This window comes from Ursus americanus, chromosome 16 (assembly GCF_024610735.1).
Source record: "Ursus americanus isolate L20-20 chromosome 16, mUrsAme1.1.p, whole genome shotgun sequence".
NCBI classification, from domain to species: Eukaryota; Metazoa; Chordata; class Mammalia; order Carnivora; family Ursidae; genus Ursus; species Ursus americanus.
In genome coordinates, this window is record NC_142142.1 from 25851227 (window position 1) to 25878005 (window position 26779).

Below are 26779 nucleotides of genomic sequence, written 5' to 3' on the forward strand. Positions count from 1 at the left end.
CCTTCTCCTCACATCTTCTCCTTCCTCCTCCCTTCCAGTGGATGAATTCAAAGGGCACTTCTTAATAACCATCGTCCACACTAAATTCCAGTCATTGAGCCTGTTTCTGAGGGAAGTCAACCTGTAACACTACCACACTAGTTATCAACTTATCTATATCTACACTTCTCCTGATTCTCTTATCAATAAATGACTGTCTCTGATCTAATCAAAGGCCCACATCTCCCTTCTGCATCATCAGTAGCATTCAAAATATTGGTATTTCTCCAAAATTTAAAAGAACAAGAGGAAGGAAAAATAGCTCTTTGACCCCATTTTCCCCTAGGTACCAACCATTTTTGTCCCCTACCCACCTGGTAAAACAAACTCTGCAAACAATTCCTGTTCTCTCAAAAGCTTCTCAAATCTGGTTGTCTTCCTACCACTGACCAAATACTACTATGAAGGAAACGAATGACCTTCACGCTGTTAAGTTTATTGATCAATTCCTCAGTTCTCAGCTACTTGACCTATAATCAGTATTTGATAGAATTCTCCACACCCTTCTACCGAAAATGAATTTGTTGCTTGAATTTTTCTTCCTTCACTGTGCCCTCCTCTTCACTTCCATTAGCTTATTCCTCCTCATATTTCCAATATCTAAGCATTTCAGGGCCTCAGCTTAGTCCTTGGATCTTTTCATTTCTCAATCCACACCATTCCCAAGGTCATTTTATATATAACCTCCTGTATTTAAAAAAGCATGTTTACACTGAATAATTATCGAACTTATTCCTTCTTGGACACCTCCCTTGAATAGCAGCACACACGCATAAACAATTTACTTGACATTTCCATTTGAATGTCTAATAGGCATTGAAACATAACATATCCTAATGGAACTCCCGTCCTACCTGCCAACCTACCATTGCTATAATATTTCCAATAAGAGTAAGTGATCATTCCATTTTTCCAGGTAAGATAAAATGAAAAAAATCATGTGTGATTCCAATATGTCTCTCACATCCCACATACAATTCATGAATAAATCCTACTGATACTATTTCATAATACATCCAAAATCCAACAACATCTAATGCTCCTTATAGCTTTCATGGGCATCTCTCACCTTCACTGTTGTGGAAGCACCCTACTGGTCTCCTTACTTCTTCCTTTGCTCTCTGTAAGTCTATTCTCAGCACAGCAGCCAGAATTGGTTCTTTTAAAATGAAGTTAGACCATCTGACCTAAATGGCTTTCTATATTACTCAGAGGAAAAGTCAAACCACTTACAATGGCCCACAAATCAAGATTATCTTGATTTGTTGCCTCTTGATGCCATCTCCTACCATATTCATTTTCCTTCCCTCCATTATAGCACACTGGTTTCCTTGCTTTTAATCAAATAAAATATATCAAGTATTGTCCTGCCTCAGGGCCTTTGTATTTGCTGCTTCCTCCAAGTAGAACTTCCCCTAACCCCACTCCCAAGATACAATCATAGCTGTTACCTAAACCCCCTTTAGGTCTCTATTTTAGTGTCACCTTCATAGAGAGATCTTCAAAGGACATCTTACCAAAAAGTGGAACCTAATTATCCCATATACATTCCTTATCTCTCTTCCCTAATTGACTTTTCTCTGTGGTACTTGTTCTCCAAAAACTATTGTTTATTTTTCTTGTCTATTGTGCCTCCCACACATAGAATTTAGAGTCCATGAGCACAGGGATTTTTGTTTGCTATGTTTATTGTAATATTTCCAGACTCTTTCCCTAACTCTTCTCTCTGTCTAGGATACTCTCCCTCCTAGGTACTTGCACAGATCTCCTTAACTCTGTGCAGGTCTCTGCTGGAATGTCATTTTTGCAGAGAGGACTTCCTTGATCAGTAGATTCTTTCTTCTTAGTCTCCCAAATTCTGTTCTCTTTATTCTGATTACTTTTCTATCATAACATTTATGACCACCTGACACATTATATAATGGGATTTAAAATGTACTGTCTGTCTTCCCCAACCCATTAGAATATAATTTTTAAATAAACACTGTTTTACCACTGCTTAAAATAATGCCTAATGCATTATTCTATGGGTACCTAATAAATAATTGATAAATAAGTACTTGAATCAATAAAACAATTACATATGTATCTTTAGAATATAATTATTATACTTGATGAATTTTAGTTTTGAAATACCTAAATGTTGAGATATTTTCCAGATATTATGCTATCCTATCTTTTCAAAATTATATTCCTAGAAGATCCAAAATTCCCAATAAATACTGAGCTTTACAGATAACACTGAAACACATATGCATAATATGTTATTTCTAGAACAGAATTTTCACTCAAGATTAAATTACTTATTAAATTACTATTAGTAAAAAGGTCATGTATATACAGTTCAATCTTTAGTGGAGATGGAAAGTGTAAGACAATTTTTTAAAAAAGAAATTTCTTTTTGTTGATTGTGTAATAATTACAAAAAAATTAAAGTTTCTAGATGCAAGTAATTGTAATAGTTTTTTACGGCAACTCTATGTATTTCCAGCAAAACCTCTTATTCACAGCAGTCTACACAACCACACTGAAAACTATTCCTACTGAAGATGATGGTTTAAAAAAAAAAGAAAGAAAGAAAGAAAAGAAAAAAGAAAAAAGTTCTGAAGAATGTTCAATCAATTTGTTTGAAAATATTTTAAGAGAAATATTGCACTTCCATTGCTTATTTTAATATAAACTATTTAAGTTATTAACTAACCAGTGGATCTTAAAATTATTTTTAAAATATTGCTATAAAAAATAAGGGCTTTGAAAGCAAAAGACCTACATTCACATTCAACCATCACTGTTTATTAACAGGTACCTTGGGAAAATTATTTTACTTCACCATGCTTTACTTCCTACCCACGATGAGATAATTATTAGACATATCTTAGAAGACTACTGTAAAAAATTTCCTAACATATAAAAATATCTTACCCACACAACTGACCAATAATAAGCACTTGATAAATATTATTCCCCTCTAAGAATTTCAGGGAGCTGTATCTTATCAACTTAAAATTATGAACCTTAATAATTTTATTTTTTTCTAAATACTTTGAACATATAGAATTAAATATACTCAAATTGTAATGTTTGGGGACTATCTACAAAGTTATTCAAATTAACAGGATATATAACACTCATTAAGTAAAATAGTCAGTCAAATAGAGCCATAACAAGCACAGTGGTGAACTTACCTTATTTTTTTTGCATTAAATACAAGATAATTTTGAAACTAATTATAGTTTAACCTCTTAAAAATATAGTAACATGTAGAATCCATGACTACATTGCTCTTCCTCCAAACTTTTTCTTTCCCCCCACAAGTTTGCATTTAAAATTCCACCTAGTTAACACAGTGTAATATTAATTTCAGGTGTAGAATTTACTGATTAATCACTTACTTACAACACCGGGTGCTTATCACAAATGCCTTCCTTACTATTCACCTATATAACCCATTCCCTTGCCCACTTCACCTTTGGTAACTATCAGTTTGTTCTATATAGTTAAGAGCCTCTTTCTTGGTGTTCCTCTTCATTTTCCCCACTATGTTCCTTTGCTTTGTTTCTTAAATTTCACGTATGAGTGAAATCATATACTATTTGTCTTTTTCTGATTATTTCACTTAACATAATATTCTCTAGCTCCATCCATGTCATTGCAAATAGCAAGATTTCATTCTTTTTGATGGCTCAGTAATATTCCATTTTAAATATAGAATGGAATAAAATTCCATTATATATATAATATATATGTATTATATATTATATATATAACTTCTCCATAAATTCATAATTCAATGGACATTTGGGCTCATTCCATAATTTGGTTATTGTTAATACTGCTGTAACATTAGGGTGCCTATATCTCTTTGAATTAGTATTTTTGTATCATTTCATAAATACCTAGTAATATAATTGATGAATTATAGGGTACTTCTATTTTTACCTTGTTGAAGAACCTCCATACTGTTTTCCAGAGTGGTTGTACCAGCTTGCATTCCCACCCATAATGTAAGAGGTTCTACTTTCCCCGTATATTTGCCAACACATGTTTCTTCTCATGTTGTTAATTTTAGCGATCCGGACAGATGTGGGGTGATATCTCATTGTAGTTTTGATTTGCATTTCCCTGATGATGAGTGAGGCTGAGCATCTTTTCATGTATCTGTCAGCCATTTGTATGTCTTCTGAGGAAAAATGTCTATTCATGTCTTCACTTTATTTTTTAACTGGATTATTTGTTCTTTTGGGTGTTGAGTTTTATAAATTCTTTATGCATTTTAGATACTAACCCTTTATCAGTTATGTCATTTGCAAATATCTTCTACCATTTCAAAGGTTGTCTTTTAGTTTTGTTGATTGTTTCCTTCACTGCGCAGAAGCTTTTTATCTTGATGAAGTCCCAACGGTATATTTTTGCTTTTGTTTCCCTGCCTCAAGAGACCTATCTAGTAAGATGATGTTAAGGCTAATGTCAAAGAGGTTACTGCCTGTGTTCTTCACTAGAATTTTAATGGTTTCCTGTCTCACACTGAGGCCTTTAATCCACTCTGAATTAATTTTTGTGTATAGTGTAAAAATGTGGTCTAATTTCATTCTTTTGCATGTTGCTGTCCAGTTTTCCCAACACCATTCATGGAAGAGACTGTCTTTTTTTTCCATTGGATCCTCTTTCCTGCTTTGTTGAAGAATAACTGACCATATAGGTGTGGGTCCATTTCCGGGCTTTCTATTCTGTTCTTTTGATGTATATGTCTGTTTTTGGGTCAGTACCATACTGTCTTGATTGCTACAGCTTTGTAATATAACTTGAAGTCTGGAATTGTGATACCTCCAGCTTTGCTCTTCTTTTTCAGGGTTGCTTTGGCTATTTGGGTCCTCTATGCTTCCATATAAATTTTAGGATTATTTGTTCTAGTTCTGTGGAAAATGCTGTTGGTATATTGATAGAGATTGCATTAAATGTGTAGGTTGTTTTGGGTAGTATAGACATGTTAACCATGTTTGTTCTTCCAATCTAGAAGCATGGGGTGCTTTTCCATTTCTTTGTGTCCTCTTCAAATTCTGTCATAAGTGTTCTTTAGTTTTCAGAGTACAGATCTTTCACCTCTTTGGTTAGGTTTATTCCTGGGTATCTTGTGGTTTTTGGTGCAGTTGTAAATGGGACTGATTCCTTGATTTCTCTTTCTGCTGCTTCCTAATTGGTGTATAGTAATGCAACCGATTTCTGTACATCGAGTTTGTATCCTTTGGCTTTACTGAATTTGTGTATCAGTTCTAGCAGCTATCATGTCATCTGTGAATAATGAAAGTTTGACTTCTTCCTTGCCAATTTGGATGCCTCGTATTTCTTTTTGTTGTCTGATAGCTGAGGCTAGGGCTTCCAGTACCATGTTAAATAATAGTGGTGAGAGTGGACATCCCTGGCTTGTTCCTGACCATAGAGGAAAATTTCTGTTTTTCCCAGTTGAAGATGATATTAGCTGTGGGTTTTTTCATATGTGGCCTTTATTATGTCTAGGTATGTTTCCTTTAACCCTACTTTGTTGAGGGTTTTTATCATGAATGGATGTTGTCCTTTGTCAAATGCTTTTTCTACATCTACTGAGAGGTTCTGATCCTTTCTTTTATTAATGTAGTGTATCAAATTGATGGATTTGCAAATATTGGACCATCCTGCAGCTCAGGAATAAATCCCACTTGATCCTGGTGAATGATTCTTTTAATGTTCCATTGGATTTGATTTGCTCAAATTTTATTGAGAATGTTTGCATCCATGTTCATTGGGGACATTGGCCTGCAATTCTCTTTTTTAGTGAGGTCTTTCTCTCGTTTTGAAATCAAGGTGCTGCTGGCCTCATAGAATGAGTTTGAAAGTTTTCCTTCCATTTCTGTTTTTTGGAACAGTTTGAGAAGAATGGGTATTAATTCTTCTTTAAATGTTTGGTAGAATTCCCCTGTGAAGCCATCTGGCCCTGGAGTTTTGTTTGTTAGGAGATTTTTGTATTCCTGATTCAATTTCTATGCTGGTTATCACTCTGTTCAAGTTCTCTCTTTCTTCCTGTTTCAGTTTTGCTAGTTCATATGTTTCTAGGAAAATATCCATTTCTTCCAGGTTGTCCAATTTGTTGGCATATAATTTTTCATCATATTCCCTTTAAATTGTTTGTATTTCTGTGGTGTTGGTTGTGATCTGTCCTCTTCCATTCATGATTTTATTTGGATCCTTCCTCTTTTCTTTTTGATAATCCTGACTAGTGGGTTATCAATTTTATAATTCTTTCAAAGAACCAGCTCCTGGTTTCATTGATCTATTCAGCTTTTTTGTTTGTTTGCTTGCTTCTGTATCATTTATTTCTGCTCTAATCTTTTTATTTCCCTTCCTCTGCTGGCTTTAGGCTTCATATGCTATTCTTTTTGTTGTTGTTGTTCCTTTAGGTGTTAAGTTAGGTTTCCTATTTGAGATTTTTCTTTCTTCTTGAAGTAGGCCTATATTACTACATACTTCCCTCTTAAGACTACTTTTGCAGCCTCCCAACAGTTTGAACCAATGTGCTTTCATTTTCTTGTGTGTGTGGAGATATATATATATCTCCACACACATTTATATTCTTTCTTTAAATTCCTGGTTGACCCATTCATTCTTTAGCAGGATGTTTTTTAACCTCCAGGTATATGTGGCCTTTCCAAATTTTTTCTTGTGGTTGACTTCAAGGTTCATAGTGTTGTGGTCAGAAAAAATGCATGATATGATCTCAGTCTTTCTGTATTTGTTGAGGACTGAGTTGTGACCCAGTATGTGATCTATTCTGGAGAATGTCACATGTGCGCTTGAAAAGAATGTGTATCCTACTGTTTTAAAATGCAGTGTTCTGAGTATATCTGTGAAGTCCATCTGATCCAATGTATCATTCAAAGCCATTCTTTCCTTGTTGATTTTCCGCTTGAAGGATCTAACTGTCCATTGCTGCAAGTGGGGTGTTAAAGTCCCCTACTATTATTGCATTATTATCAATGAATTCCTTTATGTTTGTTATTAATTGTTTTGTATATTTGGGTTCTCCCATGTTGGGTGCATATGTATTTATAATGGTTTGAGCTTGCTGTTGGTTATCGCATTTATTATGGTCTAGTGCCCTTCTTCATCTCTTGTGATGTCTTCGGTTTAAAATCTTTATATGACATAAGTACTGCTGCTCTGTTAATATTATTATTATTATTATTATTATTATTATTATTATTATTATCCATTTGCATGATAAATATTTCTTCTTCCTCTCACTCTCATTCTGCTGGTGTGTTTAGGTCTAAAATGAATATTTTGTAGGTCTGGTTTTTAAGCCATTCTGACATCTTATGTCTTTTATTGGACTATTTGGCCCATTTACATTCAGAATAATCATTGATAAATATACATTTAGTGCCATTTTATTACTCATTTGGTCATTTTTCTGTATATTTTCCCTGTTCTTTTTTTGATATGGTCATTTTTGTTCTTTTCTTTATATTCAGAGAGTCCCCTTTAATATTTCTTACAGGGCTAGTTTAGTGGTCGTGAACTCCTTCAGGTTTTGTTTGGGAAACTTTATCACTCCTTCTGTTCTGAATGATAGCCTTACTAGATCGAGTATTCTTGGTTGCAGATTTTTCCCATTCATCACAGTGAAATATTATGCCACTCTCTTCTGGCTTGCCAAGTTTCTGTTGAGAGATCTGCAGCTAGTCTTATGGGTTTCCTTTGTAAGTTAGGGTCTTCTTTTCTCTTGCCTCTTTTAGGGTTTTTCTTTATCTCTATATTTTGCAACTTTAATTAAAATATATCTTGGTGTTGGCCTGCTTTTGTTGATTTTGATGGGAGTCTCTGTGCCTCCTGGATCTGGATATCTGTTTCCTCTTCCAAATTAGGGAAGTTTTCAGCTATGATTTCCTCAAATGATATTCTGCCCCCTTTCTTTCTGTTTTTCTTCTGGCACTCATATGATATAAATATTATGTTTGGTGGAGTCACTGAGGTCCTTAAGTCTATTCTCATGTTCTATAATTCTAATTTCTCTTTTGTTCAGCTTCATTATTTTCCATAAGTTTATCTTCTATGTCACTTATTTATCCCTGTACTTCTTTCATCTTTGTGGTCATCACATCCAGTCTGTTTTGAATCTCAGTTACCACATTTTTCATTTCTGATTTTTAACTCTTACTATTTTTAATATTATTATCCCTTATTATTATTTACTATTATTTTATCTTCTATATCACTTACTCATTCCTCTGATTCATCCTTGTGGCCATTACACCCAATCTGTTTTGAATCTCAGTTATCACATTTTTCATTTCTGACTGTTTTTTAACTCTTTTATCTCTGCAGTAGGACCTCCCTAAGGTCTTCCATTCCTTTCTCAAGCCCAGTGAGTGTCTTTATGATTGCTGATTTAAATGCTACATCCACGCATATTACTTATATCTGTTTCACTTAGATCTCTGCCATGACCTTATCTTGTCATTTCACTTAAAATGAATTCCTCCATCTTGGCATTTTGTCTAATTCTCTGGCTTCTTCTGTATGTTAGAAAAACCAGTATGTTTCTTTTTTGTCTTAAGATTTATTTATTTATTTGACAGAGAGAGAGAGAGAGAGCTTGAGGAAGGGGAAGGGCAGGGAGAGGGAGAGGGAGAAGCAGGCTCCCTGCCGAGCAAGGATCCAGATGCGGGGCTTGATCCCAGGACCCTGAGATCATGACCTGATCTGAAGGCAGACATTTAACTGACTGAGCTACCCAGGCATCCTGCCTGTTATGTTTCATTCTCCTGAGAGTAATGGCTTTAAAAGAAGAGGTCAGAAAGTGTCCAGAGCCTGATGATTCATGGAGTGTTTCTGGTGTGTGCTGCATTCACTCCATTGCTGTTTTGGATGCTATGTTTCAGGTCAGTGGCCTGAGGAGGCTCTCCTTGCCTTCAATGGGCAGTGTTTGGACTCTGGGCAGTGCATGGTGAGTTTTAATTAGGTGTGCTCTAGTCTGCTTGTTAAATGAGACCTGATGCTACTTCCACTAGAACTGAAGCCCTGCAGAACTCTCTGGATGGAAGATGTGGTGTGAGTGAGGGTTTTTGCTGTTCTTCTGTGTAAGAAGCCTGCTGTGCTGGGACGGAGGCACCAGCCCAGAAGGGCAGCACCAGCAGAAGGCAGGGAGGTGGGACTTGTAAATAGGTTAGGTAGCCAATCTTGGTGCTGTGCTGTTTACTAAAGGTAATTCTGTGTTTACACTGAGGGGTGAGGAAGGGAAATAATACCAACCATCTCCATTGTCCCTGGAGATGGATCTCTGTGCTTGTTGCTCTGAGGGAAACACTCCTAAAAGAACAAAATATCCCCCCCCATGCATCTCAAACATTTTTCAGATTGCCATTTTCATACTGTCTGTCTCTCTGTTGTTTGCCTGCCTTCTCACCTGGAGCTGTGCACTCCAGGCTTTATTACAACCACATATGTGGGCTTTTAAAACTCCAAATTTAAGGACATAGTATGCAGGGCGACTTGTGCTGGTCTTCTGGGGGAGGGTCTTGTCACACTGGGACTGAGCGGGGCTTGACCAAGAAAGGCAGTCATGCCAGCAAGAAGACGTGTGGGATGTGAAGCAAGCAGGCTAGGTGGACAGCATTGGAGTGAACTGCCCTCAGCAGGTGGGACTGAATTTATGCTGGAGGTGGTGGAGGGGAATATCAGCAGAGTGGTGAATTTAGATGAGCTATTTCACCCCTTGCATCTCAGCTTCCTCGTTGGTAAAATGAAAATGTTAAAAAGTCTATGTCATAAAGGTTTTTTTTTTTTTGATGGCATGTGTAGTAATTCTTCCTCTTCCTCTTCTCCTTCTTCTTCTCCTTCTTCTTCTTCTTCTTCTTCTTCTTCTTCTTCTTCTTCTTCTTCTTCTTCTTCTTCTTCTTCTTCTTCTTCTTCTTCTTCTATTATGTTAGTCACCATACAGTACATCATTAGTTTTTGATGTAGTGTTCCATGATTCATTATTTGTGTATAACACCCAGTGCTCATTGCAACACATGCCCTTCTTAATACCCATCACAGGGCTACCTCATCCCCCCTCCATCCTCCATTCTGAAACCTTCAGATAGTTTCCTAGAGTCCATAGTCTCTCGTGTTTCCTTATAGATCTTCGATACCAGACTTTTATCTGTAATGTCATTTGCAAAATCTTCTCCCATTCCATGGGTTGCCTCTTAGTTTTGTTGACTGTTTTCTTTGTTGTGCAGAAGCTTTTTATCTTGATGAAGTCCCAAAAGTTCATTTTTGCTTTTCTTTCCCTTGTCTTTGAAGACGTGTCATGAAAGAAGTTACTGTGGCTGATGTTGAAGAGGTTACTGCCTACATTCTCTAGGATTTTGATGGATTCCTGTTCCACAATGAGGTCTTTCATCCATTTTGAGTTTATCTTTGTGTATGGTGTAAGAGAATGGTCAAGTTTCATTCTTCCATATATAGCTGTCCAATTTTCCCAGCACCACTTATTGAAGGGGCTGTCTTTTTTCCACTGGATATTCTTTCCTCCTTTGTCAAAGATTAGTTGACTGTAGAGTTGAGGGTCCAATGCTGGAGTCTATTCTGTTACACTGATCTATGTATCCTTTTTTTGTGCCAGTACCATGTTGTCTTGGTGATCACAGCTTTGTAATAAGCATGAAATCAGGTAACGTGATGCCTCCAGCTTTGTTTTTCTTTTTCAACATTTCCTTGGCAATACAGAGTCTTTTCTGGTTCCACACGAATTTTAAGATGGTTTGTTCCAGCTCTTTGAAAATTACCCTTGGTAGTTTGATTGGGATGGTGTTGAAAGTGTAGATTGTTCTAGGCAGCATAAACATTTTAACAATGTTTATTCTTCCAATCCATGAGCAAGGAATGTTTTTCCATCTTTTTGTGCCTTCTTCAATTTCTTGCATAAGTGTTCTGTAGTTTCTGGAGTGCAGATCCTTTACCTCTTTGGTTAGGTTTATCCTAGGTATTTTACAGTTTTTGGTGCTATTATAAATGGAATTGATTCCCTAATTTCTCTTTCTGCAGTTACCTTGTTAGTGTATAGAAAATCAACTGATTTCTGTGCATTGATTTTGTATTCTGCCACATTCCTGAATTGCTGTATGAGTTCTAGTAATTTGGGGGTGGAGTCTTTTGGGTTTTCTCATCTGTGAAGAGAGAGAGTGTGACTTCTTTGCCAATTTAAATATATTTTATTTCTTTTTGTTGTCTGATTGCTGATGCTAGGACTTATGGTATTGTGTTGAACAATAGTGGCAAGAGTGGGAATCCTTGTTGTGTTCCTGATCTTAAAGGAAAAGCTCTCAGCTTTTCCCCTGAGAATGATATTTGCTGTGTACTTTTCATAGATTTTTTTTTAATGAAATTGAGGAATGTTTCCTCTACCCCTATATTCTGAAGAGTTTTAATCAGGAAAGGATGCTGTATTTTGTTAAATGCTTTTTTCTGTATCGATTGAGGATCATATGGTTCTTCTCTTTTCTTTTATTAATGTGTTCTATCACATTGATTGATTTGCGAATGGGGAACCACCCTTGCATCCCAGGAATAAATCTCATCTGGTCATGATGGATAATTATTTTAATGTACTGTTGGATCCTATAGGCTAGGATCTTGTTGAGTATCTTGGCATCCATATTCATCAGGAATATTGTTCTGTAATTCCCCTTTTTGATGGGGTCTTTGTCTGGTTTTGGGATCAAGGTGATGCTGGTCTCATAGAACAAGTTCAGAAGTTTTCCTTCTGTTTCTATTTCTTGAGACAGTTTCAGAAGAATAGGTATTATTTCTTCTTTAAATGTTTGGCAGAATTCCCCTGGGAATCCATCTGGCCCTGGACTCTTGTGGTTTTTTTTTGTTTTTGTTTTTTGGAAGGTTTTTGATTACTGCTTCAATTTCATTACTGATTATTGGTCTATTCAGATTGTCAGTTTCTGGACCTATATGTTTTCATGCTCATTGGTTTCCATGAATTAAGGTCTTTAATTTCCTGGTTTACCCAAATATTCTTAAGCAGGATGGTCTTCATCTTCCAAGTGTTTGAATTCATTCCAAATTGCTTCTTGTGATTGAGTTCCAGTTTCAAAACATTGTGGTCTGAAAATATGCGGGGAATAATCTCAGTCTTTTGGTACCAGTTGAAACCTGATTTGTGACCCAGTATTGGTCTATTCTGGAGAAAGTTCCATGTGTATTTGAGAAGAATGAGTATTCTGTTGTTTTAGGGTAGAATGTTCTGTACACATCTATGAAGTCCATCTGGTCTGGTGTGTCATTCAAAGCTCTTGTTTCTTTGTTGATCTTCTGCTCAGATGATCTGGCTATTGCTGAGAGTGGAGTGTTGAGGTCTCCTACTATTAATGTATTATTATTAATATGATCTTTCATTTTGGTGAACAGCTGGCTTATGTAGTTGGTTACTCCCATGTTGGGGGCATTGACATTTACAATTGTTAGATCTACTTGTTGGATCGAGCCTTTAAGAATGATATAGTGTCCCTCTGTATCTCTTACTACAGTCATTAGCTTAAAATCCGATTTGGCTGATTTGAGAATTGCTACCCCAGCTTTCTTTTGAGTACCGTTGGCATGAAAAAACTATTCTCCATCCCCCCACTTTCAGTCTGAATGTATCTTTAGGTTCAAAATGAGTCTCTTGTAGAGAGCATATGTATGGGTCATGTCTTTTTATCCAATCTGCAACCCTGCGCCCTTTCCTGGGAACATTTAGGCTGTTCATGTTGAGAATGACTATTGAAAGATATGATTTTAGTGCCATCTTGTTTCCTGTGATGTCCCTGTTTCTATAGATTGTCTCTGTAAATTTCTGGTCTATAATACTCTTGGGGTCTTTCTTCTTTTATACCCCCCCAAAATATTTTTTCCAGGTGATCACATATTCTTTCAGTTTCTGCTGGTCCTAGAAACTCCTTGTCTCTCTACCCATTCTGAATGACAGCCTTGCTGGATAAAGTATTCTTGGCTGCATGTTCTTTTCATTTAGTACCCTGGATATGTCTTGCCAGCCTTTTCTGGCTTGCCAGATCTCTGTGGAAAGGTCTGACATTATTCTGATGTTCCTCCCTCTCTACATAAGAAATCTCTACTCCCTAGCTGCTTTCAGAATTGTTTCCTTCATTCTAAGATTTGTGAGTTTTACTATTACATGTCAAGGTCTTGATATGTTCTCTTTTATCTCAGTAGGGGTCTTCTCTGCCTCTTGGACTGGAATCCTTGTTTCTTTCCCCAGAGTAGGGAAGTTCTCAGTTATGATTTGCTCAAATATATCTTCTAGTCCTCTCTCTCCACTCCCTCAGAGATCCCAATAATTCTGACATTGGAACATTTCATGGCATCATTAACCTCTCTCAGTCTGATCTCTTGTGCTTTAATCTGTTTTTCCTAGATCTCCTTGGTTTTCTTCTTTTCTATCATCTTATCTTCTAGCTCACTAATTTGTTCTTCAGCCTCATTTACCCTCGTTGTCAGAGTATCCAGTTTAGATTGCATCTCACTCATAGCATTTTTAAGGTTGACCTAAGTAGATCTCATTTCTGCCCTTAGAGATTCTATATTATTACTAAATATTTTCTCAACCCTAGATACTGACTTCATAATTGCTACTCTGAAGTCTATTTCTGATGTCTTGCTTATATCCATATCCATTAGGTCTGTGGCAGAGGCCATAGACTCTGATTCTTTTCTTTGTTGGACGTTCCTCCTCTTAGTCATTCTGTTGAGGGGTGGTTGAGGGAATGTACAGAGTCCAAAGTATTAACCATGATCCAAGCAAGATGCACCTGTTTTATAGGGACCCTAGGGTTGTCATTCTCTTGTTCTTCCAGCCTGTCTTCTGGGGGAGGGGCCTGCCATCCTGTTACTCAAGTAACCCTGCTTGGGCAGAGTTGCGCTGCCTCCTGTTGTGGGGGTGGAAAACTGTTTTTTGAGCTTTTGTTCTCTGGTGGCTTTCTGTATCTTTTCCATCTTTTCTGAGAGTCAGAGCAGAAATGACTGCATCCAAACCTCTGTCCCAGAGCAGAGAAATTATAGTCTGCTCTTCACTGAGCTCTTCATGACACATAGTCTCTGTTTCTGTCTGTGCTGCTAAAAACTACAGGCTCCCCAGTGGTGCACCCCATAGGAACTCTCCCAGAGGTCGATCCCTGGGCCAGGAGTGTCTCTACCTTTTGTGCTTCTAAAACAGTGAGCTGCTCTGGTTTGCACATGCTCATCCTCAGCTCCTGGATCCTGTCAGGGAACTGCACTAAAGTCCTTTCACTGCTGCTACTGGTCTGTGAGACTATACCTAGTCTTCAGAACAGGAAGCTTTGTCACTCTGGTGTTATATCACCTTCCTGGTGTCAACTTATGGCAGCTCCCTCCTCCTGTTTATTTTCCAATATCTGCCCACAAAATCGTGGTTCCACCATTCATATCTCACAACTGCCTGATATTTTCTGTTTGTAGAGATCCAGATATAAATTCTTACATCTCAGGCTGATTTCATGGTTATTCAGAATGGTTTGTTAGCTATCCAGCTGAATTCCAGGGACAGGTTGAAATATGACCCCTACACCTCCACCATTGTGCCTCTTCTCTCTATCTCATAAAATTTTGTAAGACATAAATATTATATATATACATATAAGTTAGTACAACAAATGGCACAATGAAATAGATGGAAATGATTATCATTATTATTAATGTTATAAAAATACTGTTATGAAAATCATTAGACACTAATTCTAGTTTTAACTCTTCTAGTTAGCCCTGCAATTTGTATCAAAAGTTTACTCTACCTGTTTTTTTCTTCATGTATAAATTAGGGAATTTGGTCACTCAAGAGAAACAAACCATGTGCCTGCGGAGGTGCAAGTGTTACAATTGTAGTGGGAACTAAGGTAAACTGGAGAGAGTCTGCCTCATACAAAGGCATTTATGTGTTTTAATATACATGGTGAAGGCCAGAAGAAATGCTTATATAACCATATTTAGCTCAAATGAGAACAGTTTTTCAAGCTTTGACTAGATAATCTCTAAACGCTAAACATTTGATGATTTTAACTCACTGTCTATGATTCTAACTTTAAGCTATCATTCAGAACCAATTCTAATGTAATTACATATGACCTATTATTCAGAATTTATTTCAATCTTCAAACATAATTATGCAATTAATATAAATGTTAAATATATATATGAAATATTCCTAATATCCATTACTAAAATGAACAACAAATGAAACAGATTTTATGTTTTAGTTATATTTTGATAATTGACTTGATAAACTGAAATAGGAAAACATTGTTATCAGCAGAAAAATTGTATGACATTTATTTTCAAGGCTACACTTTTATGTAGTTTTATGATGATTTATCTAAGGAAAAGGAACATAGGAAAAAAGCTGCTGAGATGAATAATCACTGATAATTAAGAAAATTTGTCAATTATACATTAGGATACTTTATATTCAAATCACAATGAATTGTGTTTTAAAGCCTTTTATATAGTGTCTGATACATAATAGACAATATGTGTTTTAAAATATGTAATATTTTTAATGTATATATGTAGACTTGATCATTGTAGGAGATAATAATGAGTGAGATTATTCCATGGTTGCACTTTTTGCAAAATGATTGACCATTGGACAATGATTTCCCTCCTATTGCAATGCAGAGAACATTAGAATGCAATAATACTGCCAAGCCACCAGATGGTTCTTTGTCATTCGAAAAACTAAAGCAGAACTTAAGTTTACAGAAATGTCTTGCTCTTCTACTTTTTGTGAACTCATGGTGGCTCTAATTTTAAAAATCTAATTTATTTCAATTAATATCTGGAATTTCTGGGACACTACCATGTTTTTTACAGAGAAACTTCCCTCCATGCATATCTTTCTACTCCTCCAAGGCATTTTTTAGCTCCACTAGCTTCTACTTAGAATAGTTCCTCTGGCCAACACAATTATTTCTTTTTCATATCTCTAATGAAAACATATAATTAACTGGTGAGTAGATTTTTAAGAAATTTCCTTGACTCTGAGTGTAAAATTATACTGTTGAATCTGAGCACTATATATTTTAGAAAAATATGTTTTCCTCTCCCAAATTCAACCCAGTCCTAAATTGCATGAGAATGTCTGTATTGCTCTTTTGATTTTTACTTTGGTTTTATCAGTACTTTTGATAATTAACTAATATGTGTGTTTGAGTGTTTTGCTCTTCCAAATTTGTTTTCAACTGCTGTGTGTTTTACAGAACACTTGGAATAATCTTGGCCCCCTTATCAAATGCTTTAAGATGTAAATTGCTTGCTTTCTTGATTCCCTTAGCTCATTTGCTGTTGTAGAGTTAAATCAAGTACCAGAGATTTGCATTTTTTCTTTTACAAGTTATGACATCAACAGTTTTATCTGAATAATTTATACCTGTTTAATTAAAAAATCTAAGGAAGTTGTTTATTTCATAACACAGATGATTAGTGATCAATTTTCAATCTATCTTAGATCTTAGCTAAAAAAAACCCCATGTCTTGCTTTAGAGCAAATCTCTCCCCTCTGCCCTTGTAGCAACTTCCCCCCCTTCTCTAGCATTCAATTATCTCAGCAAATTTTAATCCATGATCTTCACTTAGGCTGAACTAATATGTAAAGTGGTCCTTGGGTAATACTCAAATTTTAGGGAAGATTCAGTTTATTGTGTACAGCAACTCACATATTGTACAGTTTGTCAATGACGAAAAAAAAATAAGCTACAGGTTATTCCAGGTCAGAAACCAAGTTTTTGGCCATAGATCACCTATGTTAGTCCATTGCTCAGTATTGGTCGAATGAATGAATAATACACATTTAAAAAGGCAGTTGTTATAGAGCTCACCTCTGTAAATCTCAAACACTCTTCCTATGTGACTTTTAACCATGAAACTAGATAAAAGGTTTTTTGGAAAGCAGAATACACATTTAAATCATTTATTAAAAAACTTGTGTGTGGAAATTTTCATCAATTAAATGAAGAAATTCTTCAGAGAATGAAATCGGTTGTCACACTAAAGATCAGTTCAATATACTAGTAGTCTTGTAATTTTTGTTTTTGTTTTGTAGTTGTTCTAGCTCTCTTTCATTGAAGTACAGTAAAACACTTCCCAGAGATTTCATAGAGTTGATTCATAGGGTCTATTTGCTCGTGGTACATTTTTTTTTTAATAAATCAGGTGTGGTATATGCATTGCCCACATTCCTGAGGGCATTTCACGTAGTCTAGTTTAAGGCTAGGCAGACATTTGTGAAAAGGGTCAGATAGTAAATATTTGAGGCTTTGCAGGACAAAAGGCAAAATGAGGATGTTAAATTGGTACTGTCATATAATTTTCATGTTACAAACTATTATCTTTTGAATTTTTTATCTATTTTAAAATGTAAAAATAAATCCTTAGCTTCTGGACTATACAATAGCAGAGATTCAGCCTGTGACTTATATTTTGCTGACCTCTGGTTTAGTCCACTGGAATTAGGAGGGCTAGAAAGGCTTAATAGATAATATCTGACTGTTAGCGAGCCAATGACTTTTCTTTTCTTTCTTTTTTTTTTTTAAGATTTTATTTATTTACTTGACAGAGAGACAGCCAGCAAGAGAGGGAGCACAGCAGGGGGAGTGGGAGAGGAAGAAGCAGGCTTCCAGCAGAGGAGCCTGATGCGGGGCTCGATCCCAGGGATCCAGGATCATGCCCTGAGCCAAAGGCAGACGCTTAAGGACTGCGCCCCTCAATGACTTTTCTATTCAGCCTGTTCAAGTCATTACAGAGGAGTAGGATATTTGCAAAGTAGAAGAGCTTAACCTCTACAATTAGAAAGGTATGAATGTGGAGTCTGTTTCTTCCACTTTTTGCCATATAACCTTGGACAAGCTTCTTTAAGCCTCAGTTTTCTTACCTGTATAATAGGAAACAAGTACTTCAAAATTACTAATAGGAGACAATGCTTGCAATTTATCCATCAGTAGGGCTTAGCTTATAGTTGAATTCACTATAAATATTAGCTATTATTTTTTTATGTGAAGAGATAGGATACTCATCCTTGTATCTAGCATCTAGCACCATGTTTACTAAATAGCAGTTTCTTTCTTTCTTTCTTTCTTTCTTTCTTTCTTTCTTTCTTTCTTTCTTTCTTTCTTTCTTTCTCCCTTTCTTTCTTGCTTTTCTTTCATTAAACAAATATTCATTGCACACTTACTAAGTGTAAGGCACCGTGTTAGGTACCTAATAAATATTGTTGAATGGATAAACTTTAAATGGTGAGCTGAGTTTAGTTTTAGGAAAGTCATTTTAAGTTCTTGAATAGAGAAGATATGACCAATAATAGTTCTCAGAAATATTGTGATTATCTTTGCAGCTTATAGTTCAAATGGCATCTCAAAACAAATCTTTAAAAGATACAGAGAAGGGAAATAAGATAATAATAATGGTGAAGATGATAGATATCATCTATTGAATGCCCAATACCTGTAAACCACTATACCAAAACCTTTATATATATTTTCTTCATTTAGTTCTCACAAAAAGTATCTTTTTGATTAGGTATTCATTATTGTAAACTTTTATTTATTTTGTAATGAGGAATTGAGACTCATAGAAGTTATGCACAATTACTCAACATTATGCAGTAGTAGGAGTAAGCAATAGAAATGGAATTCCAAGCAGAACATCTGTTTCCAGAGCCCATGTCCTCAATGACTACAGACACACTTTGACATTATTAATAAAATTTTGGTGAAGAGATACTAACATAAAATTTTGGTGAATGAGTGAGGCTAGCATGAGAACAGAGTGATATAAAAACAGTAATATGATTTAAAGGAATATCCCTGAAGATTGATTTTTTTGTTGCATTATTAATTCTTAGTTATTTTGATAAACTTTAATTGAATACCTACTATGTTTAAGCTGTACTAGCTTGCTGAGAATGTAAGACCTATAATATACAGACCTTGCTTCAAGAGTTTCATTTATTCTTTTCACTTAGTTTCTTTCAACAAATATAAATTAAATGCTTACTAATTCCAGGCATTTATAAGCACTGAATATATGACAATGGAAATATTGAATTTGCCCTTCAAATCATCATTCATTGGTTTCATTTTGTTTTGTTTCATTTTGTTTTAGCGAATATTCCTAGGAATTATATATTTTTTCATGCCATCATTTCACTTTCTTTTATAATTTCTGTCTGGCTACCATTTGAAGTCTTGTAAGTTTTTATCTTTAATCACTCTGAATTTTCTAGGTATAAATACGTAACATTCTCAAATACTGCTTGTTTTTGTCACTTTTCAACACTCTGATATTTCACTTGTTTTGCTAAACTGGTTATAATTTCAAGATTAAAACTGAGATACACAACAAAATATTGAGAAATATTATCATTTTTGCTTCTTTGAAAAATGCCTCGGATGTTTCTCTATTAAATATGATAATATTGTGTCAAATTAGATAGAATAAATAAAACTAAGAGAGTTTCTCTAATAATTTATATTTCATTCAACTGTTTTTAAAATTAAATATAGTATTTAAGTTTAATCCATTAACTTTATAGCATCTGATAATAAAATCAAACTTTAATGTATTTTATTTCTGTGCTATGTTATATTAAGTAAATTTCCTAATATCAATTCATTTTTGGATTCCTAGAAATATAAAAAAAAACAAAATATATATGATAGATTTGTTCGGTTCTGTTATCTTTTGTCAATTTCTCTTTGATATCCCAAAGTGTTTGCTTTATTTTACCATTAATGCACAAAGGTTTACAAGTTTTATATTTCCATTATTAACAGTATCTTTTATCAATATAAAATTACTATCTCCTTTCTTCCTTGGAGACGTCACTCTTATTTTCTCTGCCTGCAATGTTACTATTTCTCACCAACCTATTCCTACATATTTACAAATCAGCAAGCACACATAAATATGCTAGTATATGTGATTTGAATCTTTAATTTTTTAAATTATGTTATGTTATTCACCATACAGTACATCATTAGTTTTTGATGTAGTGTTCCATGATTCATTGTTTGCATATAATGCCCAGTGCTCCATGCAATTCGTGCCCTCCTTAGTACCCTTCACTAGGCTAACCCATCCCCCCCGCCCCAGATCTTCAGTTTGCTTCCCAGAGTCCATAGTCTCCCCTGGTTCATTTCCCCCTCTGTTTACCCCCCCTTCATTATTCCCTTCCTTCTCCTATCTCCCTGCTATTTCTTATGTTCCACAAATGAGTGAAACCATATGATAATTGTTTTTCTCTGCTTGACTTATTTTACTTAGCATTATCTCCTCCAGTCCTATACATATTGACGCAACTGTTGGGTAATCATTCTTTCTGATGGCTGAGTAATATTGCATTGTATATATGGACCACATCTTCCTTATCCATTCATCTGTTGAAGGGCAGCTCGGCTCCTTCCACGGTTTGGTTATTGTGGACAATGCTGCTATGAACATTGTGTGGACAATGCTGCTATGAACATTGGGGTGTCTTATGGCCCTTCTTTTCACTACATCTGTATCTTTGGGGTAAATACCCAGTAGTGCAATGGCTGGGTCATAGGGTAGGTCTATTTTTAACTTTTTGAGGAACCTCCACACTCTTTCTACAGTGGCTGTACAAACTCGCATTCCCACCAACAGTGTAAGAGGTTCGTCTCTTACAGGTTCCCCTTTCTGCACATCCTCTCCAACATTTGTTGTTTCTTGCCTTGTCAATTTTTGCCATTCTAACTGGTGTAAGGTGGTATCTCAATGTGGTTTTGATTTGAATTTCCCTGATGGCTAATGATGTTGAACCTTTTTTCATGTGTCTCTTAGCCATTTGTATGTCTTCATTAAACTCAATACCCAAGAAAAAAATAATCAAATAAAAAAGTGAGCAGAAGATATGAACAGACACTTTTCCAATGAAGTTTTAATTTTTTAAGTGTTAATTTAAATACCACTTCTTCAGCCATGACTCCACACAAAGCCACTCTTCCAATACTGTATGCATACACACTGAATATTACTTTCCTTTATCTTAACTGTACATAACTTTGTGCATCATCCACTAAATACTTGGATCCTTCAAGAAGCTTCACAAGGGCAAGCATCAAATCTGTTATTTAGTGCTATATCCCATGCATCAAAAAGAATACTTGGCACATAATGAGACCCCAATGAATGAATGTTGATCCTTTTGATTGTAGTTTGTCTAACATTACTATTAACCAAAACTGCTGTATTTTTTAGAACATATTTTGTCTATTCTTTTATTCTATTTCTAATTTTCTTAAAAAAGATCTTATTATCTACCTATCATTTGTCTATCTATCTATCATCTATCTATTATCTATCATCATCTATCTATTATCTCTCTATTTTAGAGAGAGAGTACAAGCAGGGGGAGGAGCAGCAGGGGAGGGAAAGGGAAAGAATCTCAAGTAGACTCCTCATGGAGCCCACTCAGAGCTAGATATCATGACCCTGAGATCATGATCTGAGCCAAAAGCAAGAGTTGGACACTTAATTGACTGAGCCACCCAGGCACCCCTTGCCTATTCTTTTATATATAATCTGTTCTTGTGTCTCTGGGTGTGTGTGTGTGCATGCACACATGCACATGCATAAAATGGAAATTTAAACTATTTATATATATTAATAATCTGATATTCCTTGAATTCTGATAGGGTAATTTAATGTGTTTATACTTATTGTCACAGATGATATATCTGATTTTCTTTTTCATTTTAAACTTTTATATTGATTCCTTTTCTCTGTTAGTTTTAACATAGAATACTTTGTCTTAACTTTGATATAATATATACATATACATATAAAGTTATATCAGGCTAGTTCCATTAACTGTCAGCTCTGTTCTTTTAAAAATCTTATGTTTTTCAAAAAAATATATAATTACATTTTTATTAATGGAGAACAGTGTGACAACTTTTTAATCTCTTCTCCGTCCAAAAGGAGGGTCTTAGAAAACTTTTAAATCATCACTATTAATTTCCTTTCTCAACATTATTAATAAAATCTGGTTTAGAGCCAAAACTGTTTTTATTAAGTTATTGTGCATTTATGTTAGGTATCTCTGCTTTAAACATTTTTAACATTGTTCTTCCTTACTTAACCTTTATGATTAACCAGCTTTAGAAAGAAATATTCACCACCTCAGAGCAAAATTTCAACATCTTTGAATTTTAAGTTATTATTCTTCTCTTGATCTTCAAATGCATGTATGTGATATCTCTTCTTAGAACTTTTCACAACAGCGGTATCCTGTTGTCACATTCAGATATGAATATCAACTTCCATAATTTATATTTCTTTGTTCATACTTTCCTCAAAAAGTGGGACATTATTCATTATTATTTAGCATTTAGTGTGTAGAAGAAAAGACTGGGGTCAAATGGATTTTTAAAATTTTTTTCAATGAAATAGTTATAGCTTCATCGTTGTTATTAAAATTGCCATGATGTGTCAAATTATAGATCTTTATTCATTATTTTCCACAGAATATTATGAACCCAATATGATCTACATATTTAGCTCCTTTTGTTCAATTTAGAAGCTTACCTCAGTTTGTCTGAGATAATCATTTCAGTTTTCGTTTTGATTTCTCTTTGGTTCTTAGATAAACTGTCTCCTTCTTATCAGTAATTTTCTCTCTCATTTTCATCTCCTTGTCTTTCTCTTCAGTCGGCACCTTTAATTCTGCGTGTTTACTCCTCATAATTTTCCGTCTTTCTTATAAATGGCAGGTTTTGGCATTCTATTGTGATTGTGAAACCATTTTATTTATATATTTATTATTTATTTTTTTAAGATTTTATTTATGTATCTGAGGTGGGCGGGGGGGAGAGAAGCAGAGGCAGAAGGAGAGGCAGACTTCCTGCTGAGCCTGGACTCTGGGATTGTGACCTGAGCAGTTGCTTAACCGACTATAGAGAGTCAGTGCCTGAAACTATTTTAGTAAAAATAGTGCCTGAAACTCCTTAGCCTCAAATATTTAAATTGTGTAAAGCCAGACATAATTTCTAAAAATGTAGTATCTGCTCTAGCTAAGTAAATTACAAAATCTTTATATATAAATATTTTTATATGCATACACACAATTATATGCCAGAGAAACATGTAAAAACAATGGGATATTGGATAGTTTAATGTGATGAAATGAAAAGAATGGTGCTAATTATATTATCAGAATATATACTAGCATATTGTCATTTTAGTGAAGACAAATCATCAGATCCAAGCTATTTATGAACCAAAAAGAATCTAGTGTGTTGGTCAATGTCTCATTGTGTCCTTACTGCAACACACTGCTGACAACACTGGAGCTAGTGCTTGTGAGAGATTCCTCAGTTATCTTATTATCTGCTCTATACCCTTTCAGACATATGGTGGGTGCTCAATAAATGTTTGTTGAATAAAGCAATATATTAGTGTAATGCTATCAATAAGCAAAGAGTATTATTTTTGCTAAATTTTCTTAAGTTTCGGTCAGAAGAGAAATAACTAATTTCAGCATCTTTCTTGATGTAGTCCACATTATCCAGCTTTTATTTTCATATTCACTTGTTAGGTTGCAATATTATAATAATGCCAAGTAAGTGTGACTTCTATTTTTCATAAGAGTGTCTTGATATGTAGTTAGGACAGAAAAGTGGCACCTTAACATTCCTTGCTCATATTAGAAATGCCACAATGAAAATGTGGTACCTAACAGACTTCCGATGGTCAAGAGTTACTAAATGGAAGAGCTGTTACAATGGAAATCCCTGTGAGGTGGTTAACTTACAGCTTCTAATGCTGAGCTCAGTCCTCAACATCTCTGGTAAATTTTGCCAGTACTGCCAGCTGGAAAGATTAGTCCTCCTCTGAACATAGCACTTAATGCCCATACTATGTATTTAGCATATATATATATATATATATATAATTTCATTTTTAAAAATTATTTTTAAAAATTATTTTAGAACACTTTGAAACTTACAGAAAAGTTGAGATGCTTGCAAAGAAAGTTTCCATATATTTCCATATATTTCGTGCTCAGTATTATCAGTATCTGACATAGGTATGATATGCTTTCACCCTTAATGAACTAATATTTGTAAATTATTATTAAGTAAAATCCATATTTTTAAAAGATTTTCTTAGTTTTTACTTAATGTGCTTTTCCTGTTCCAAGACTCCATCCAGGACACCACATTACATTGTTGTCGTGTCTCCTTATGCTCCTCTTGGCTTTGAGAATTTTTCAGACTTTCGTTTTTTGATGGCCTTGACAATTTTGAAGAACATGGGTCAGGTATTTTAAGAATGTCCCTCAATTGGGATTTGTCTGATGTTTTTCTCATTTCAAGATGGGGTTATGGGTTTTGAGGAAGGAGACCACAACGCTAAATTGCCATTTGATCACAGCATGTCAAGTGTACATGTTATCACCATGACTTTTCACTGCTGTTGCCTTTGATCTCCTGGTTGAGGTAGTGTTTGTCAGGCTTTTCCTCTGTAAAGTTAGGCATTTTACCTCCTCTTTTCATACTGTACTTTTTGGAAGGAAGTTAGTGGGTGCAGCCCACAAGTAAACAGTAGGTAGTTATGTTTAGTTGCAAAGTCTTTTTTAAAACTCCGCTCTTGACAGATCATTTTTCTGAGCATACAATTCTAGGTTGACAGCTATTTTTTTGGCGGGGGGTGGGGATTTGTAAAGATTTCTTTTCTTTTAATGTTTTTTTATTATATTCTGTTAGTCACCATGCAGTACATCCCTGGTTTCTGATGTAAAGTTCGATGATTCATTAGTTGCGTATAACACCCAGTGCACCATGCAATACGTGCCCTCCTTACTAACCATCACCAGTCTATCCCATTCCCCCACCCCCCTCCCCTCTGAAGCCCTCAGTTTGTTTTTCAGAGTCCATAGTCTCTCATGCTTCATTCCCCATTCTGATTACCCCCCCCTTTCTTTATCCCTTTCTTCCCCTACCGATCTTCCTAGTTCTTATGTTCCATAGATGAGAGAAATCATATGATAATTGTATTTCTCTGTTAGACTTATTTCACTTATCATTATCTCCTCCAGTCCATCCATGTTGCAGCAAATGTTGAGAACTCGTTCTTTCCGATAGCTGAGTAATATTCCATTGTATATATGGACCACAACTTCTTAATCCAGTCGTCTGTTGAAGGGCATCTCTGCTCCTTCCATGATTTAGCTATTGTGGATAATGCTGCTATGAACATTGGGGTGAATATGGCCCTTCTCTTCACTACGTCTGCATCTTTGGGGTAAATACCCAGTAGTACAATGGCTGGCTCATAGGGTAGCTCAATTTTTAACATTTTAAGGGACAGCCACACTGTTTTCCAGAGTGGCTGTACCAACTTGCATTCCTAACAACAATGTAGGAGGGATCTCCTTTCTCCACATCCTCTCCAGCAATTGTTGTTTCTTGCCTTGTCAATTTTTGCCATTCTAACTGGCGTAAGGTGGTATCTTACTGTGATTTTGATTTGAATTTCCTTGATGGCTAATGATTTTGATCATTTTTTCATGTGTCTGTTAGTCATTTGTATGTCATCATTGGAAAAGTGTCTGTTCATATCTTCTGCCCATTTTGTGATTTGTTTATTTGTTTCTCATGTATTGAGCTTGAGAAGTTCTTTGTAGATCTTGGATACCAGTCTTTTATCTGTAGTGTCATTTGCAAATATCTTCTCCCATTCCGTGGGCTGCCTCTTAGTTTTTTTGACTGTTTCCTTGGCTGTGCAGAAGCTTCTTATCTTGAGGAAGTCCCACAAGTTCATTTTATCTTTTGTTTCTCTTGCCTTTGGAGATGTCCCATGAAAAAGGTTGCTTTGGCCGATGTCGTAGAGACTGCTGCCTATGTTTTCCTCTATGATTTTGATGGATTCCTGTCTCACCTCGAGGTCTTTCATCCCTTTGGAGTTTATCTTTGTGTATGGTGTGAGAGAGTGGTCAAGTTTCATTCTTTTGCATGTAGCTGTCCAATTTTCCCAGCACCATTTATTGAAGAGACTGTCTTTTTTCCACCGGATGTTTTTTCCTGCTTTATCAAAGATTAGTTGCCCAAAGAGATGAGGGTCCATTTCTGGGTTCTCTATTCTGTTCCTTGGGTCTATGTGTCTGTTTTTGTGCCAGTACCATGCTCTCTTTGTGATCACAGCTTTGTAGTACAGCTCAAAATCCGGCATTGTGATGCACCCAGCTTTGTTTTTCTTTTTTCAACAGTTCCTTGGCGATTCGGGGCCTTTTCTGGTTCCATACAGATTTAAGAACTATTTGTTCCAGTTCTTTGAAAACTGCCATTGGTATTTTGATCGGGATAGCATTGAAAGTGTAGATTACTCTGGGAAGCATGGACATTTTAACTATGTTAATTCTACTGATCCATGAGCATGGAATATTTTTCCATCTTTTTGTGTCTTCTTCAATGTCTTTCAAGAGTGATTTATAGTTTCTAGAATATAGATCCTTTAAGTCTCTGGTTAAGTTAATTCCCAGGTAACGTATGGTTTTTGGTGCTATTGTAAATGGGATGGATTTCCTAATTTCCCTTTCTTCAGTCTCATTATTCGTGTATAGAAATGCAACTGATTTCTGAGCATTGATTTTGTATCCCGCCACATTACTGAATTGTTCTAT

General features: G+C 35.4%; 1 protein-coding gene and 1 pseudogene across 5 annotated transcripts in view; one reads left to right on the forward strand and one right to left on the reverse strand.

Annotated features, from left to right (window-relative positions):
• The window catches only part of CNTN5 (contactin 5), a 1325220-nt gene that overhangs the window by 468438 nt on the left and 830003 nt on the right, over positions 1-26779 (reverse strand). The gene's annotated exons all lie outside the window — the stretch shown is intronic.
• LOC123787874 (glutathione S-transferase P pseudogene) overlaps positions 8847-26779 on the forward strand; it is a 46813-nt pseudogene continuing 28880 nt past the window's right edge.